Source organism: Tamandua tetradactyla, chromosome 22, assembly GCF_023851605.1.
Source record: "Tamandua tetradactyla isolate mTamTet1 chromosome 22, mTamTet1.pri, whole genome shotgun sequence".
Classification (NCBI taxonomy): Eukaryota; Metazoa; Chordata; class Mammalia; order Pilosa; family Myrmecophagidae; genus Tamandua; species Tamandua tetradactyla.
In genome coordinates, this window is record NC_135348.1 from 15,522,255 (window position 1) to 15,539,582 (window position 17,328).

The 17,328-nt window shown below is 43.4% G+C and overlaps 1 long non-coding RNA gene across 1 annotated transcript; it reads left to right on the top strand.

The window, feature by feature from the left end:
- The first annotated feature begins 8,923 nt into the window (after positions 1 to 8,923).
- LOC143666053 (uncharacterized) lies at positions 8,924 to 16,275 on the top strand. The gene is made up of 3 exons (XR_013167337.1): positions 8,924 to 8,994; positions 10,090 to 10,351; positions 16,053 to 16,275. It is a non-coding gene; the product is annotated as an uncharacterized LOC143666053 (long non-coding RNA).
- The last annotated feature ends 1,053 nt before the right edge of the window (positions 16,276 to 17,328 follow it).

Below are 17,328 nucleotides of genomic sequence, written 5' to 3' on the forward strand. Positions count from 1 at the left end.
TTAGGCAGCTCTTGGTATTCTCCAGTCTACAGAGAATGAAGACTTGAGGCATCTGAAACTCCTTTCAAGGGATGACAGAACAATGCAAACTCCAGTGTGCATTAAGGAACAGAATCCCCCATGCAACTCTTTTTATTGGAGTCAGAAGTGGCTAATGGTGAACATCATTAGAATAACACAGGCTTAAAACAGAATGTGAATTCATGTTCATAACAAGAGAGAATAATTAGTTTCTCCACAGTCTGTTTACACATAATTTCTAAAGCTTATTATTTATTCTATTTTGTCTTGTTTAGGGCCCTTGGTAAATTGTTTGTATTTAACAAGTTGTTTGACTCTAGCAAGTCATGTATTTCATACCCGAGAAGTCAAAGCAACACCTCTGATCCAAGTGGAATGTTTTAATTAAATAACCATAAGATTTCCCTGAAGGAAACAAGTACACCCAAAGGAACAATTAACAGATTTTATTCATTGTTCTTCTCAATTCTTGACGTTGGCCCAGTTTGGTCTATAACCTACTGCAATTTATGTTACTCAGACGAGTATCGTCCTCTTCATTCTGGTACCCGAGGGCAGTGAGTGCCACACCTGGTTCATCAGCACAGCCAGCTTGGGAGCTTCCCCTGAATGAAGAGTCTCTGGATGCCCTGATCTAGTAGGTAAGGTATGGGGCCCTGGAATCTGCATTTTAAGAGCTCCCTGAGTGCTTCTGTTGGCAACAGGTGCATTAATGACTTGCTCCAGACACGACCGTGTAAGGCACTTACTCGCACGTGATGGTATACATTCCCCAAATATGCATTAACTTGGACAGAAAGAGGAGAACTGGTAGATATTGAGCATCTGAAAAGTAACTGCAAGAGCATACATCTTTGTTTATCATGTTTAGTACTTTGCCTGGTACCAGAAGCACAGAAGGTGCTAATGAAAACCAGTTGAATAAATGAAACTACTGAACACTGATTACTTTACAGACAGTGTTCATTTAACTTATTGCTTACAAAAAAACCATGTGAGGTAGGTACTATAGGTCCTATTTTACAGATGGGAAGATGGAGATACAGAGAAGTTGAGCAAGTTGATCAACTAGCCAGGAAGAGCCAAAGAAAAGACTGGAACTCAGATTTGTTTCATTTCAAAGCACCTGCCTATTGCATACCCCATGGTGGCCAGGGTAAATAGTTCACTATGGGTTAAGACTGAGCCAGTTAGCGCCTTTCCCAACCCTATACTGCTGCAGTAATTGAGGACCTCTACCCTGCAGGCTTAGCTTTCCCACTACCTGACCAAAGCCAGCCGTATACCAAGACCTCTCATCTCCATCAGAAGATAGGGTCTGGAGTGCACAGCATTGCCTTGAAGGAATTCTGTTACATCTAAGATAGTTCCACCCATCCACATGTTCGCAGGCTGGAGTCTTCCCATCCTGTCTGCTTTCTTCCCAATCACTTCCAAGAGGGATCTGTTTGCAAGAACCAACTTCTCCTGGATCTAACCTTGGAATTTTTGTTTCCTTTAAGTGGGGCCCTGACAGCCTGCACATCCCTTGTAAATTCCCTTTCACAGGCTCTCCAGCCCACCTCCCTGCAGCCCCCTGCCCACATCCTTCTGACCAGATCACATGAATGTTCAAGACCCCATTGGGTTTCTCTTGGCTTATTCTCAGATTCCTAGGTGGTCTCCCGGCTTCAAGAATTGTTGCCAGCTCAGACATCTCCCAGTGGGACTTATTAAAGCCTACATTAAGCCATGTCTCTTCCTTGTTTAAAATCTTTGAAGGATTCCCCACCACCTACTGATTGTAGGCCTAGCTTCTTAGCAAGGCCCTTTTACCCCTCCATGATCTAGCCCCTGCCTACTTCTCTAGTCTCATTTCCTACAACTCTAGTCAAACAGATCATGCCCTGATGTCTCTGAGTTTTCCCTCTGCCTGGAATGTCCTCCTGTTTTTAAAATAGAACCCTGTTTGACTCATCTTCCGAATGCCAGCTCAGGTGTCACCTCCTCCAAAATGCCGTTCTTCAGTTCCCACCTGACTTGAATACCTCTCTTCCTTGAACTCACAGCAACCTTAGCAGGTTATGCAAAATCATTTTGTGATGTCCTTAAGGGCAGGGGCCAAGTTTTATTCACTGCTGAGCCTAGCAAATGCCTGGCACATGGTTGCTGTTCAGTAAATGTGTGTGTGTGTGTTGGGGGGGGTCCAAAGGGACAAATATGGTATGAAGTAAATAAAATACTCCAACTCTGGGTTAGAATCTAGAATATGGGTTCCAGGGACTGGGTTGGACAGATGGAATAGGGAACTCATGTTAAATTGTACAGAATTTCTGTTTGAGTTGATCATAAAATTTTGGAAATGGATGGTGGTGATGGTAGCACAATACTGTGAGTGTAATTAACAGCACTGAATTATACACGTGAACGTAGTTAAAAGAGGAAATTTTAGGTCATGTTTATGTTTCTAGAATAAAAATTAAAAGATAAAGCATAGGACTGTACAGTACAATGAACCCTAATATAGATGGTGGACTATAGTTAGCAGTACAATTATAAAAATGTGCTTTCATGAGTTACAGCAAATATACCTCACTAATGCGAGGTATTCATAATAGGATGGTATATGGGAAAAAATACACCCTAATGTAAACTGTGGATTATAGTTAACAGTACAATTATAATATTCTTTCATCAACTGTAACAAAGGCACCACACTAAATGCAAAATGTTAATAATAGGGAAGGTGTATGAGAGCTCGGTATTTTCTACATGATTTTTCCTAGACCTACAACTCTGATTTTTTTTAAGTGAGAACTTTGCAAGACAAAAGCGAAAAAAACCAGAATGTACCCCACAAAAGTTTCAGTTTGCACAACAATTAAAATTAAGATGGTTTTGGTCCAATAAAGAAAGGCTATTCAAAATAGACTACTATATTATAATAATCAATCTACGATCATTTCTCACTTTGTAAGACCCTCCTTTGTAAAAGGAAGCCAAACGTCCACCAATTATTGCAACTTGTCCTTTGGAAATTCCCTAAATGCCTTTGTAACTCAAGGTAACTTAGTAATTTACCATTTGAGACTCTTTTCAGTTTGAGATATCCCTGATCAAGTAGTTTCTCTTTCAATAAACCCATTGTATTGATTATTGATTTTTTTTAAGTGCAAATTCCAAACAAAAGGTGTCTGTGGACCAATAGCTCTGACCCTACTAGGAACCCCCAGGAGCCCTCCATCTTCAGGGCACTTAGCCCACTGCCTGACCATCAGGATTCTAGCTCTCTGGAGACTTCTGGCTGCCCACTCACCAGATCAGAATATCAGGGTGTCAAAGCCAATCTGGGCTCCCCCTTGCATGCGGAGATTGACCAGAACCATTGACTCCCTCAGCAGCAGCTTCATAGGCAGTGGGTCCCATCCACCTCCATGAGGAATGAGTTCCTTATTCCTTTCCTCCACATCACTTGCTGCCCACAAGCCAGGCCCAGCATGATTCTCAGCCGCATCTCCACATCAGCCAGGCCAGCTGCTGCCTTCAGCCCAGGTTACATATCTAGCAAACGAGGGTCTCAGCTCACCAAGGCTGTGCTGGTAGACCAACCTGCTCCGTGCAGGAACCACAACTTCAAAAATAGATTTTCCCCTAGAAGGGTCAGGAGTTTCATTTTTGTACATGAATAATAGCACATTAATATGGCACCTTTACTGGGTAAATATGCCCCAGTCTTCTTCTCCCCGAAGGCAACAGTAGAGCCCCTCACAGCCCTGTCACTTCTGTGGCCTGGTCTTGACAGGGGAGGATGGCGGTGATGGGAAATTTCTCAGCGCTACTGCGACACTCACTCTTCTCTAGCACTTTAACATCTTAGAGCCATAAAGGCACATTGTATTTTCAAGCCTTGTTTGATCCCATTTCTTTGTAAATTGCATTAAGTTCTTTATTGTGTATTACTGATATTAAAAGAATGAAGTCACATCTTGCAAACACAGCAAAAAACAATCGCTCCTGTGGCAAGAAAGTCATTGGCCGACAGCCACAAGAACTCAATTTTAACTTTCGAGCCCAGTCAGCAGGCAAACGTGCTGGCTGGTGGCAGGATCAGCTCTAGGCGGCATGGCGACTTGGGGACAAGGAGCTGACATACCCTGGGTCCCTCCCTTTTCCTCTCTCTCTTCCTTCTTGTAATTTCCTAGGCAGCTTAAATAAATTTCAGATACCATGAAATGGGTTGGCTTAACCAATGTGAATTTATTCCCTTAGGGTTTGAGGCCAAGAAAATGTCCAAATCAGGACCTCATCAAGGTGCTGCTGATCCTGGGCTCTTCTGCCACACGGCAAGGCACATGGTGGCATCTGCTGGTCCTTCCCTTCTCTTCTGGGTTCTGTTGATTTCAGCTTCTTGTTTCCATGGCTTTTTCTCTCCTTGTCTGAATTCAATCCGCTTATAAAAGCCCCCAGTAATAAAATTAAGACCCAGCCTGATTGAGGTGGGTTACATCTTACTGACACAACCTCATCAAAATGTCTTACTTACAATGGGTTCACACCCACAGGAAGGATTAGGTTTAAGAATATGTTTTTTTGGAGGTACATACAGCACCAAACGACCACCCTTCCCATCTCCTTTCATTTCTCCCTCAACACGAAACTCCCCATCCTCCTCGCACTCACTATCTGATCTCTGCTATCTCCCAGGGGGGATAAACCCTACATGAATGGTAGGTACATAAGAGGCATGGCCCAAGTGAAGAATATTTATAAACATTAAGTGCTTACAATAATAATAATAATAATACCTGCTGGGGGAAGTCACAGACTAGACCAGAAGCCATCTCCCAGCCATCATCTACCCTGCTTCTTTTTTTTGTGTACAGATATGTCAATATGTTTCCATTTCACAGCCAGGGAAAGACTTTAGGTCTAATGAAAGGCCTAACAGTCCCTTGAAAACAAAACCTGGAACAAGCAGCCCCAGCTGCTTGCCAAGGTGGGAACTCTGCACAAAGGATGCTTGATATATGCTCTCTGCTCACTGGCAGAGCCCTCTCCCCCTGAGGTATAAAACCCACTCTCAGGCAGTACAGGCATCTCTCCCAAGGAAACTGGACACTACTGGATCTATTCCCCTGCTCTTCTGGACCCTTCATGCTGTGTAAGTAATAAAGCAGTTATTTGCTGACAGTTTCTGTGGTGCCTGAGCCTGTGTTCCCACAACACACCATACAGTGTCTTGCTCCACCAAACCTTACCATTTTCTTTGCACTTTGCAAAGCTCTCTTCTTGTCTTGTTGGCATAGGCACCGTTATTAAGGTTTTATCACTAATCCCCAGGTCTAGTTTATTTACATTTTAGAAGAGGGTCTCAGTGATAGTTAATGAGAAAATCAAAGGAATGAAGAAATGAAGTTTAAATTTCTAGGCTTCAGGAGAACAGTGATTTAGTGTGGGGCCTAGAGAACACTTGGGGGAAGTTTATGTGCTCCAAATTACGAGAAGAATGGTGGCCCCCGTTTGTTTTTGGCCTGTCCAATGCGTTAGTTTGAGTATTCTAAATTATTGGGATCAATAAAGAGGAGAAAGGAGCATGGACTACTTTGGTATAAGAAACATCTAAATGTCCGTGTATAAGAGAATAATTAAATAGTATGCATCAATTAAAAGAACAAGGTAGCTTTATATGTAATGACATAAAAAATTCTCCATTTCTTTAAAAAAAGAAAGTCACTGAATGTGTGTAGTATAGTAGGATCTCATATATATGTAAATATATATATATACATATATATAAATATGTATGTATATTTATATATACATATATATAAATTTATATACACATATATATGTATATATAAATATATATGCATATATATTTATATATGTGTGTGTATATATATTTATATGGGATCCTACTATACTACACATATTAATTATGTCCATATGTAAATTAGGTATATAGTATGTAAAATCGGTATTTAATGATATATGGAAAATATATGAATGGATTCACCCCAATATATCAACAGTGGCCACAGAAGGGAGGGGAGTGAGAGTATGAGGAGGAGGATTTAAAGGGGTTTTCACTGTGTTTTCTTTATAGTTCTGCATTGTTTGACTCTAGTTTATGAGGAACATGCATTGATTTTGTAATTTTTTTAGAAAATTTTCAGAAGCAAAAAACTACTCCCACATGAAGAGAAATCAATGAACTGCCCTTTCAGTGGTCAGGCATTTAAGGAAGGCCGTTTGGGCTCAACCCAGTGTCACCACATGAATGGCTATAAAGATGGGCCTGTGCCTCAGGTACACCGGGCATTTGCCTGTAACCTGCACACCTCCACTATGCCCAGAAGACCTCCTAAGTTGGAATCTGGAGAGAAACTTCCCGCTGCGTACCAAGACCTTGGCTGTACTGCATTGCACTGGAGTACCAGGCTCCCGTGGTTTCTCCTAGTGGGATTCATCTTGAGAGTCAGGGAGTGAAAATATTAGCACATCTTGCTGTGGCATCTGAATAAACACACACACATATGTATAGTTACCTGACTAATGATCTTGCCTTGAGATTGCTTTTGCCAAGAAGCATGGGAGGAAAGTGATCACAGCAATTGTACCTTTCCCTAGAAAACTGCTGTCTGGTTACAGACAAGACCAATTTTAGGATATACAAGTCTGTACACTTTCTTCCCTATATTGAAGGCAGGTGAAAACTTGGGTTGATGGCCATCAACTGTGTACCGGTCAGGCTTGCTGCCTACACTCATCTGCATCTGCAGCTGTCCCTGCGATGGTGTCCCCAGGCAGAGACTGAAGGCTTCTGCTTCTTTGTAGAAGGTGTTTGGGCTGAGCTTTGGCAGGGCCAGAATCTCCTCACCTCTGCCCCCAGGGTCCTTTCGGAAAGAGCAAGAGAAACCTCCAGGACCCAGGATGGGAGCAGGCTGTTCACACCCAGCATGAAATAATTTCCGATATACTCCACATCTCCCTCCCAATGACCCAGTGTAGTCCTGCCTATTGTTTTCCTTGTGTCTCTGGTTGGACACATAAGGGCCCTTTCACTAGAGTTGACCTTGGTCAGTCAAGAACTCAGTAGTAAGGATCATTGCCGTGAGGATAGCCAGGTACCAAGACAGGTGGAGGGAGAGATTTGCCCCAGCCGAAGATAATAGGGGGTGAATTGTCTGTAGAGATTACATAGGCAATGGTGGAATCAACTAAAAATTGGTCTGCTTTGTATTATCATCCTGCCTCTGGCAATTCCAAACAATTTCCGTGACAAAATACTCATCCTTGCCAGAGTGAGCAACTCTCATGCCCCATCCTTTCGTCATTCATTGCTGCCCTAGAGCCTCAACATAGACAGGAAAAATAGAGCACTGTGGTCAAGAAAGTGAGCTCTGAGGTTAAGCACCCTGGTTAGAATCCTATGCCCACCAAGCTGTGAGCTTCGCAAGTTACTTAACATCTTCAAGCCACCATTTCTGTTATCATAAAATGTTGGTATACTATTTCATGTGGTTTTTGTGAAGATATAATGAGAGAAACTTTGTGAAAGTTCTTGGTAAACTGCAAAGTGGTATTGAAATGCCTTATTATTTGTGATTAAAGTGAGGTTTGTACTTGAGGCTCCCCAAATATGGTGGGAGTTTTCACTTTCTGGTGTTTTTCGTATGTTATACTCTCTTTATGGAATGCCTGCCCCTTCTGTACCTGTCAGGTTCTCAGTCCCCATTATCCTTGTGATTTGTTTCTTCCAGACCTCCCCATCTTGTTGTTCAAGATAAGGCCACACTTCCTCTTTAAAACCAGATTAAGTTGGTCAAAGCCCCTACCCAACAAGTTACAGTATGAGTTCTGTCGTTACTTGGATTATCCCTCCCAAAAAACCCAAAGGATCACCTTCACTTCCTCATGAATCAGTTCCCCTTGCCGCTCATCTGCTACCCTCCTCCGTGGAGTTCAGACCCTCCTTCAAGGCTGGACTCCAAGACCACGGCCATAATCAGTCCTAGATCCTGCTGCCATGCAAAGACGTGGTGCTGCTGAGAGTCCCACTGGGGCACTAGCAATTCCGCATGGAAGTTCCTTCTCTCAGTGTTAGGTCAGTGAGGGGGAGAGTGTGGGCACTGGGCAGGGCTCACAGCAGAACAAGCTGGCTCCAAAGGCACAGCTCTTAGCTTCCCTTCTTTCAGTCAGCATTCACTATCATTCTCCCAACGTGGGCCACCCAAGGTGCCAGGTACCTGAGTCAGTGGACTCTAGCATCGTTCGCTTCCCATGACCTAGGCCTTGGGTTGGGTCTTGGTCCCCAGTCCATTTTCCCTCCCCTGTGCCTAGTGCATTTCCTACATCAATCAGAGTCTCTGTGCAAAATAAGAAAACAGTCCTGTGCCTTTGACAATTCACTTAATGCACATTCCCATTTTTTTACCTGAATGAATGAAAACTTGAACTGTTTTCAATATGACTTGAGTGCATCTCCTAAACCAGGTTTGATCAGGTTGTCTGCCATGATGCCAAGTCTCTGGGCAGCTCATATGCTAGGAATTGTCAGCATACCCTGGAATATCTGCAAGTGTTTGCTCAGGAATCTGGCAAATGCTTAGGTCAGTTTATCAAAGCCAGTCTCTGCCCCTCTTCATGCACCATTTGGTAAAATTGGATAGACATTCATGGCAGCAAGTTAAATCTGAGTCTGGCTCATCATGGAGGATGAGTTAAAAGGCATATAAAAAAAATATGGGTGCTTGTGCCAGTTTTAAGCTGTTATGTACCCAAGAAAAGCCATGTCCTTTTCCCTGATCCAATCTTGTGGGAGCAGCCATGTTTCCTTTAATTCTGATTCAATATTGTGCTGTTTCCATGGAGATGTAACACACTCAGTTGTGGGTGGGACTTTCTGATTGGATTGTTGCCATGGAAATGTGACACACACAATTGTGGGTGGGACCCTTTGTGGAGATGGAGATGTGATTCCTCTTATTCAAGGTGGGTTTTGATTAGTTTACTGGAGTCCTTTAAAAGAGGAAATATTTTCGGAGAAAGCTTAGAGCTGACACAGTTGGAGACATTTGAAGATGCAGATAGAAAATGCCCCCAGGGAAGCTGTTTGAAACCAGAAGCCAAAGAACCAGGAGAAGCCAGTCCCATGCCTTCCCAGCTGACAGAGATATTTGGAGGCCATTGACCTTTCTTGAGCCAAGGAATCTGTTCTAGTTTGCTAGCTGCCGGAATGCAACATACTAGAGACAGATTGGCTTTTAATAAAAAGGGATTTATTTTGTTAGTTCTTCAGAGGAAAGGCAGCTAACTTTCATCTGAGGTTCTTTCTTATGTGGGGAGGCTCAGGGTAATCTCTGCTGGCCTTCTCTCCAGACCTCTGGGTTCCAACAACTTTCCCCGGGGTGATTCCTTTCTGCATCTCCAAAGGCTTGGGCTGAGCTGTGAGTGCTGAGATGAGGCATGCTGAGCTGCTTGGGCTGTGCTACGTGGAACTCTCTAGTTTAAGCACCAGCCAGTTAAGTCAAATGCCATTCATTGCAGCAGGCACACCTCCTAGCCGACTGCAGATGTAATGAGCAACAGACAAGGTTCACGTACCATTGGCTCATGCCCACAGCAACAGAACTAGGTGCCTTCACCCAGCCAAGTTGACAACTGAATCTAACTGCCACAGTATCTTTCTCTGGATGCCTTAGTTTAGAAATTATGTCCTTAGAACTATAAACTTGTAACTTAATAAATTCCCTTTATTAAAGCCAACTCATTTCTGGTATATTGTATTTCCTGCAACATTTAACAAACTAAAACAGGGCTTTTGGCATGAGGCTCTCTTCTGGACTCACTTCTTCCCCATCTGCTTAACCTAGGTCACAGCTCTGCATCTGATGCCCACAAACTCTGATAGTCTTTATTTATCATCTTTAAAAGGAAGTCTTCCCCTCAGCCACAAAGAACATGAAACCAGGCCCAGGTACAGCAGATGGGAAGGTGGGGTGGTCATATATCAGCAGAGCAGTGAAAGTGGAAATGATCACTCTATTAATGTGTATGCCTCATCAAGGTCCAATTTCTATACGTAAGCTCCTCAGGCAGACACAACCGAAGAACTGAGCTTGGAAACAAATGGACCCATGAGGAGAGAACAGTTGTCCAGAGACGCGGGGCTGTGTGCTGCTGGCCTCTACTTCTAAAAATGGAACAGAAAAGCAGTGAGTTATCCTGGAGTCAGAGAGAAAGTGAGAAAATCTGAGAATGTTGCTGAAAGAGAAGAGGCACCTGCAGCTTGCCTGCTTTAACTGCACCTCTCGCACATTTTACAACTGGCCCAGAACCTTCTTCAGTGGTAAGCAGCCCAGGGAAAAAGGAATGACTTGTGTTTGGTGCTTTTTCAGTGGTTTTTCTTAAAAGCAACATGAAACTGAATGTCTGAAATGCTTTTGGATTCACACCCACTGTCTGTAGAACAGCTTGAAGCTGACTAGATTAGCTCATTGAGACACCCGGGGGTGGGTATAGACTGCCCACACAGAAGAGACTGCCACCAGCCAAGCTCAAAGAAACCGGATTTTTGCAAACAGCTCCTTCTCCTTTGATTTCCCCTCCTCATGTCAGTTTGGCCTGCTCATTGCCTTCTTTATCCAGGTCTTGAAAGGAATTTTGTCCATTCTCACCCTCCCAGCTTCCAGGATAGGACAATGTTGCCCATTCTCGGCTTCTTTGGACGAGTCCTGGGAGTCACGCTCCTGTTCTCTCCCCTCCCCCTTGATTAAACATTGCTTGTGTTTTTACGTATCTGAACAGGCTGCTGCACAAGCTTCCCTCGCCTCGCTAGCTCGCTTCCCGCCAGCTCTTGTGTTTGCGCTCCCTCTTCTCTCTCTGATAACCAATCTCTCTGACAGAATGGGCCTTATGTAACACGCCTCCCCCTCACTCACAGCAAGAGGGGCTTCCAAGCCCTGGCTGAAGCACGAACATCTATATACTCCACCTGCAGGAACACGCTTCGGGCTGGGCTCCCTGGCTCAGCTCCAGGCTGTGAGAGCAGGAGAGGCACAGCTGAAGGAAGCACTGTCAGGCCCTGCACCCTGCTTGTCTCTACCTCCACTACCTGGTCAGAGATTACATGAGCAATTGTCACATAATTGCCATTTAATCTCTTCCCAGACATTTCAACTGCCTCCAAATTGTGTGGGCTAATAAAAACTAAGGAGATTTGCAAGAAACTCTAGAGGCATTTGAACGCTGGGGGATTGCGCGGCATGAAGGCAGATGAAACTTAATTCAAATAAACATAAGGTAATGCACATTGGCAAAAGTAATCTAAGCTGCAAGTGCACATCTGTGTGCTCCAAATTTGCAGCCGCCCTGAGAAAGGAGACCCGGAGTAGCTCATAATGGATGAAGTGGGCAGAGCAGCCGAAGAATGCCCCGGGGTCACTGCTTATTGGCCAAGAAAGCTGGATCTCATTTCAGGCAGACTCCATCAGTGACCTAAACTGGAACTTGTGGTTTGGTTCCATCCTGTCATGTCTTATCCTGCTTACTGGTGTGGACAGACAAAGACATCAAGCTGTAGTTCCCAGATTCAAATGATCTCCGTCTTCCCCCACAGCCCCAAAGCCCCCCATGTCATAAAGGAGAAAGGCAGACATTGCCACAAGTGATGGGGCAGGTCCATTTGGCCTCCCCATTGAGCTATGGCCCCAAATCGTTATCTGAAAGGCCAAACTGCGCAGGCCAGGGGTAGCTCTCAGTTGCACAGAGTATAATTTTTAGAAGCTCCAGTTGCATGAAAGCCAGTCACTGAAAATTAGTCTCAAGCACTGAACCCATCTCTCCTTGTCCTCAGTCAGTTCTGACTCTGCCCCAGGGTCCTCTCTCCCCTCTCTGACCATCAGAAGCCACTTTCCAATTCTCTGCCCTGGTGCCACTGAAACAAGCATGTCACTCCACCTTAGGCCTTTAAAAGGTGATTTATTCATAGCAACAGGAAATGGATTCATTCATTTATGCATCAAATACTTAATTCTAATCTATTCTATATAAAACAGTCTATGGAGCAGTGTAGCAGATAAAGATTTAGCAGCCAACTTGAAAAAAGAAACTGCACACAATTTGCAGTGTTTGCAAGAGCAACGAAACACATAAAATACTCAGAACAATTTGTCTTGAGATTAATACTAATCAGGAATTTTTCCTTAGAAGACCTAAGGAGGAGGGGGAACTGAGCAATATGATAAACAAAGAATTAATTGGTGCTTCCATCTTTAATGTACATGCAGATGGCTGGAGGAGGTGATGCAGAAGGTCTGGGGTGGGGCTTAAGAGTCTGCATGGCTCCCAAGCTCTCAGGCAATGCTGCTGCTGGTCTTTGACCACACTTTGAGTAGCCAGGCTCTTGACCCCATCCTGTTTCCACTGGGCTGTTTCTTATATGAGCATTTGTGTTTTAATGCTCTATACCCACATGCTGTAAAAGGACTATGGAAATAATTAGAATAAGCAAATTTATAGAATCAATATCTAGAAACTAGGCTACCAGGGGTTGAAGTTGGGAAGGGAATAGGAGTTAGTGTTTACGTTGTACAGAGTTCCTATTTGGGTTGATATTTAAAAATTCAGTCATGGATGATGGTGATGGTAGTACAACATGGTGAATATAATTACAGCGCTGAATTATATATATGAATGTGGTTAAAGGGGAAATTTTAGGCTGTACCTATATATTACTAAAATAAAAATTTTAATAAGACAGAACTATACTAAACATAGCAAACCTTATTGTACACAATGGACTATAGTTAATGGTGCCCATATTAAAATGTTCTTTCATGAATTGTAACAAAGGTCCCACATCAATGCAAGCTGTTAATAATAGGAGAGTAGATGGGAACCCTGTATCTTATGCATGGCTATTCTGTAGACTTACAACTTCTCTCACAACAACAACAAAAAATTTTTAATTTGAAAACAAGGGAGTATGGGCCAGTGATATCGCAATGAAGAGCAATTAAACCCTAGCGATGCAGGGGGAGGTTAATTAGACACACAGGTAATCATCTCCCAACCAACCTGGCTTGACCCAGGAAGAGTTTTCGGAGTATCTGCAAGAGTGGGCCCATTGAATACATATTTTTAATTCTTCTTAAATATTGTTTTTCTGAGTCTGACTTCTTGCAGTACTTGGTAGTTATAAACTCAGGATAGTTCCTCCCAACAAATGCCTGGAAGGCAGCTTGGAGGCCCCTAGGCTATAGACAGGCCCATCTGCCACAGTACACATCAGCCTCCCAAGAAGCTGAGGAACCTGGAGAGGTTATGGCCTCAATTAAGAAGGACAGGATGTCTGGTAGATGAGGAGGGGGAAAAAACTTTCCAGATGAAACATACAGCTTGCATAAATTCACAAAAGCAGGAGAAAGTATGTAGGATACACCAAAGCCACTGCTTACCTAGAATGCTCCCCGGACTGGAATATGCATGGCTCATTCCCTTCCTTATTGGGTTCTTCTCAGATATTGTCTCTTAAGTCCAAAAGAGCCTCTTGCATTCACCAGACTCGCTATCCCCTCACCCTGCTTTACTGCATTCATCACTACCAGATATCCAATCAGATGTCGAAGAAAATGCATTTTAAACAGAGGTTGCAGTAAATTCTGAGCCCTGAGCTAGGAACAAGCTGCTGGAGCACAGTTATTAAGGATGAGGGTCAGGAAGTGCCATCAGAAAGGATGCTAAAGACCTCGAGGGAGGCTGTGGCAAGGACTTTGCATTCTGCCTCCACCAGTTCTTGCTCACAGCTACTACAGATGCTTTGTGGCATGGAGTAGTATGCATTCTGTTTCTCACACCACATCTGTGGGTCAGTGGAGACAGGGCTCATCCATGTATTTCATTCTAGGGCAAGAGTGGGGGAAAAAAATCAGCTCCTGGGGTATGTTCTGCTCCTAGCAATGGCAAAAGTACAAGAGGACAACCCCAACAGGCACATCTAAAGCATCTTCTGGAGTCAGGCCCACCACCATCCCATTGGCCAAAGCACATGACATGACTAAGTCAACAGGTTCAGAACCTACCACAGCCAACCTGAGTCTGTGGCCACGGTGTGAGTTCTAAGGATGACGGGAAGCCACTGTGTGTGGAGAGGACAGTGGGAGACAGAGGAGTGACAAGACCAGATGTACAGGTTTTTAAGTTCTCAGTGGTTATTGCATGAAGAATGGCCTCTAAGGGGGCCTGGGTAGAAGCAGAGAGACCCTCAGAATTCACCAGTGATGAGAACCAGCTCCCCGAGGCCTGCTGCATGCCCAGCAGCTAAGGGAATTCAAGAGAAATGAAAAGACTCAAGCCTTGTCCACAAAGCTCCAAAAGCCAAGAGAAAAGGGAAGCATGTTTGAGTTTTATCCCCATGTTTCCTAGTTTCCTTGGGCTGTCATAACGAAGTACTACAATGTGGTGCTTATAACCACAGAAATTGATTATCTCACAGTTCTGTGGCTAATAAGTTTTTGAAACCAAGGTGTCAGAAGGGCCACACTCCCTCAGAAACCCATAGTGAGGGACTCCTTCCTTGCTTCTTTCCAGCTTCTGGTGGGTTGCCAGCGATCCTTGACATTCCTTGGCTTGTAACCGCATCATCCCAATCTCTGACTCCTCTCCTGTGTCAGCCTGTGTCCCTTTTCCTCTTCTTAGAAGGGCACCAATCCTATTTGATGACTGCCCCTATTCTGGTATGACCTCATCTTAACTAATTCCATAGCAACAATCCTATTTCCAAATAAGTTCGTATCCACAGGACCTGGAATTGGGATTTATTTTGGTTCATCTCATGGTGGGACAGATGTCTTTATCATTATGATACGTAATGACGAGAATGGCTAACATGTAGATAGAGTGCTGACTATGGGTCAGGCACCATTCCTAGCACTGAATAGATATTAATTTATCGAAGCTACTGAGGTAGGGACTATTATTATCCCCATTTTACAGACAAAGAGACAGAAGTTCAAAGAGGTTACTTAAGTAACTTGCCTAAATTACCTGTCTAGTAAGTGGCAATACTGGGATTCAGATGCAGACAATATGAAGACTTTCTCCAAGAAAGGTTAAGCTACCAGAATGCAATACACCAGAAATGGGTTTTCAATCCATAACACCATGGTACCTCCAGCACTAGCACAGATTGCCTAGATGGGGACAAAAAAAAATAGAAAAAGAAAGCCAGAGACTCTTGCAATAGCGCAAAGGCAACTGATGGAGGCTGCCATGAATGTCATGGGAATAGCCACTTGGACCAGATGTGAACAGAAAATCCTTAACAGTTCTAACTATATGTGCAGTGCTCAGAATGCAGGCAGAAAGGAAGGAGGACAATTTTGCCTCATTTCAGCTGTAAAAATAAGACAGCAGGATGGTGAGTCAAAAAGAAAAAAAAGCATTTTGGCTCCAGAAAGAAATAAAAGTGCTTCCCAACTCATCCCATCCCACTTAAACCCTGTGTATGTCACGTCTCAGATCTCCTGATAGAGAAGGCAAAATGAGATGCTCTCAGAAAGCAGTGTTTTGGAAAGCAGGCTGTTTCATAAAAGGAACAAACAGTAGCCAGGAGTTTTTAATCTCTGGAAAACTGAAGAAGCTTTCTATTAAGGAGCTTCAAGCAGAAGCTAAAGGAAATATTGGGGCACAGAAATTCCTGAATTGGGCAGGGGCAGAGGGGTTTGCTATCTCAGGAATCCTACAGGTCTGTTGGAGGTACCTCTGGATTCTGAACAACAGAATAAAACTAGTCAGCCTTCCAGCTGAACAAACAACAGCATTCATCAAACACCTTCTCTTTGCAGCATTATGGAGGTTTTCAAAAGAAGGAAAGGGTTTTAAGGTCCAAAAAAGGAAATCCATGTTATTCAAGATTGCATATTAACATAAATAGCAAAAAAAAAAAAAAAATGAACACACATAACCAGAAAGGAAATAAAAGGCATAAAATGCATCTGATCAAGTCATAAAATTTCTTTCAACTTTAGTTTCTTTTTTTTCATCCGCAGACTGGGGCATATGAAATTCTATGATCCATGAAAGAACATCTTGCAAGAAACTCCTAAGAACGTCAAAAACAAAAACAAGAAACTGAGGGCCTCATTGGAATGACCTGAGGAATGCAAAGAGGGATTGCATAGTTTGCCTTGTCCTGTACCAAGAAAGATGTCCACCCTTGAAATGGACAGGATGGGACAGTCAATAAAATGGTAGTGAATACTTAACTGACAAACCAGGTATCAATAAATCACCCAGATGGGGTGTGATCCACCTAGGAATTTCGAATGAATGCATGGGCAGAATTGTGGTGCTGTCAGCTATAAAGTGAAACCAGTTGTTGGAACAGCTGCTCTGTTAGAGGACAGGCAGGTTGCCAACACTAGCCTTCTTCTCAGTTACGGGAACCCACCGGCTGGCTGTCTCTCCCTTCCATGTTAGCCAAGCTGGTGGAATCTTTATAATTAAAGCACAGAATTGCAGAGCATTCCAATCAGCACAAGTCCACAAAGCTAAAGGCAGGATAGTTTCTGGCCGGAGGATTCGGGTCCGATTATCAGAGCTCTTTCTGCTGCGTGAAGAAGGGGGAGCAAGCCATTTCTTTAAACTTTGGAAGCTTCTTTGACAAGTGTCCACACCAAAACTAATTTACAAGCCCTACAAACCGTAGGGTTAAGGAACTCTTTGAAATTGGACAAAGAACTGGATTTTAACATATGAAAACCAGGGTAAGATTTGTTATTTCTTTGTCAAGAAGAAAGATTCTCAAAGATCAGGAGAAACTGGTCTAGGGGAATAATTTTATGAAGATATTTGTAGAATGAGGTGCACAGTGAAACTTTCGAGGTAGTAGATGACCCCAAGACCTTCGAAGAGATGAAATGACAGGTCGGGGTGGGGGTGGGGGGTAGAGCCTTTAGAGGCTAAGCAGAAAGTGATGCAGGAATTTCAGTGTGGGCAAGTTCAAGTTAAAGCACCTTGGGAACAAAACAGTTACAGAACAATAACCTAAGAGTCATCCATAAAGCCAAGAGGAGACCTTGGGAGTTACTTGCTTTCCTGAAAACACTGAGCCTAATGTAGGAGAATAGCATAAAAGACAGTAAAACACCAGGCACTTCATAAATATTTGTTTAATGAATGAAATGCTGAACCATCAGGAAGTCCCAAAATAGAAAATTTGTCCCAACCTTGAACAAAACGGTTCTCGGCAGCAGGATGCTAAAAAATGCGACTCTTCTGCTCTTGGTTACGGCTAAAGCATGAAAATAATAGCTGTGATTACCT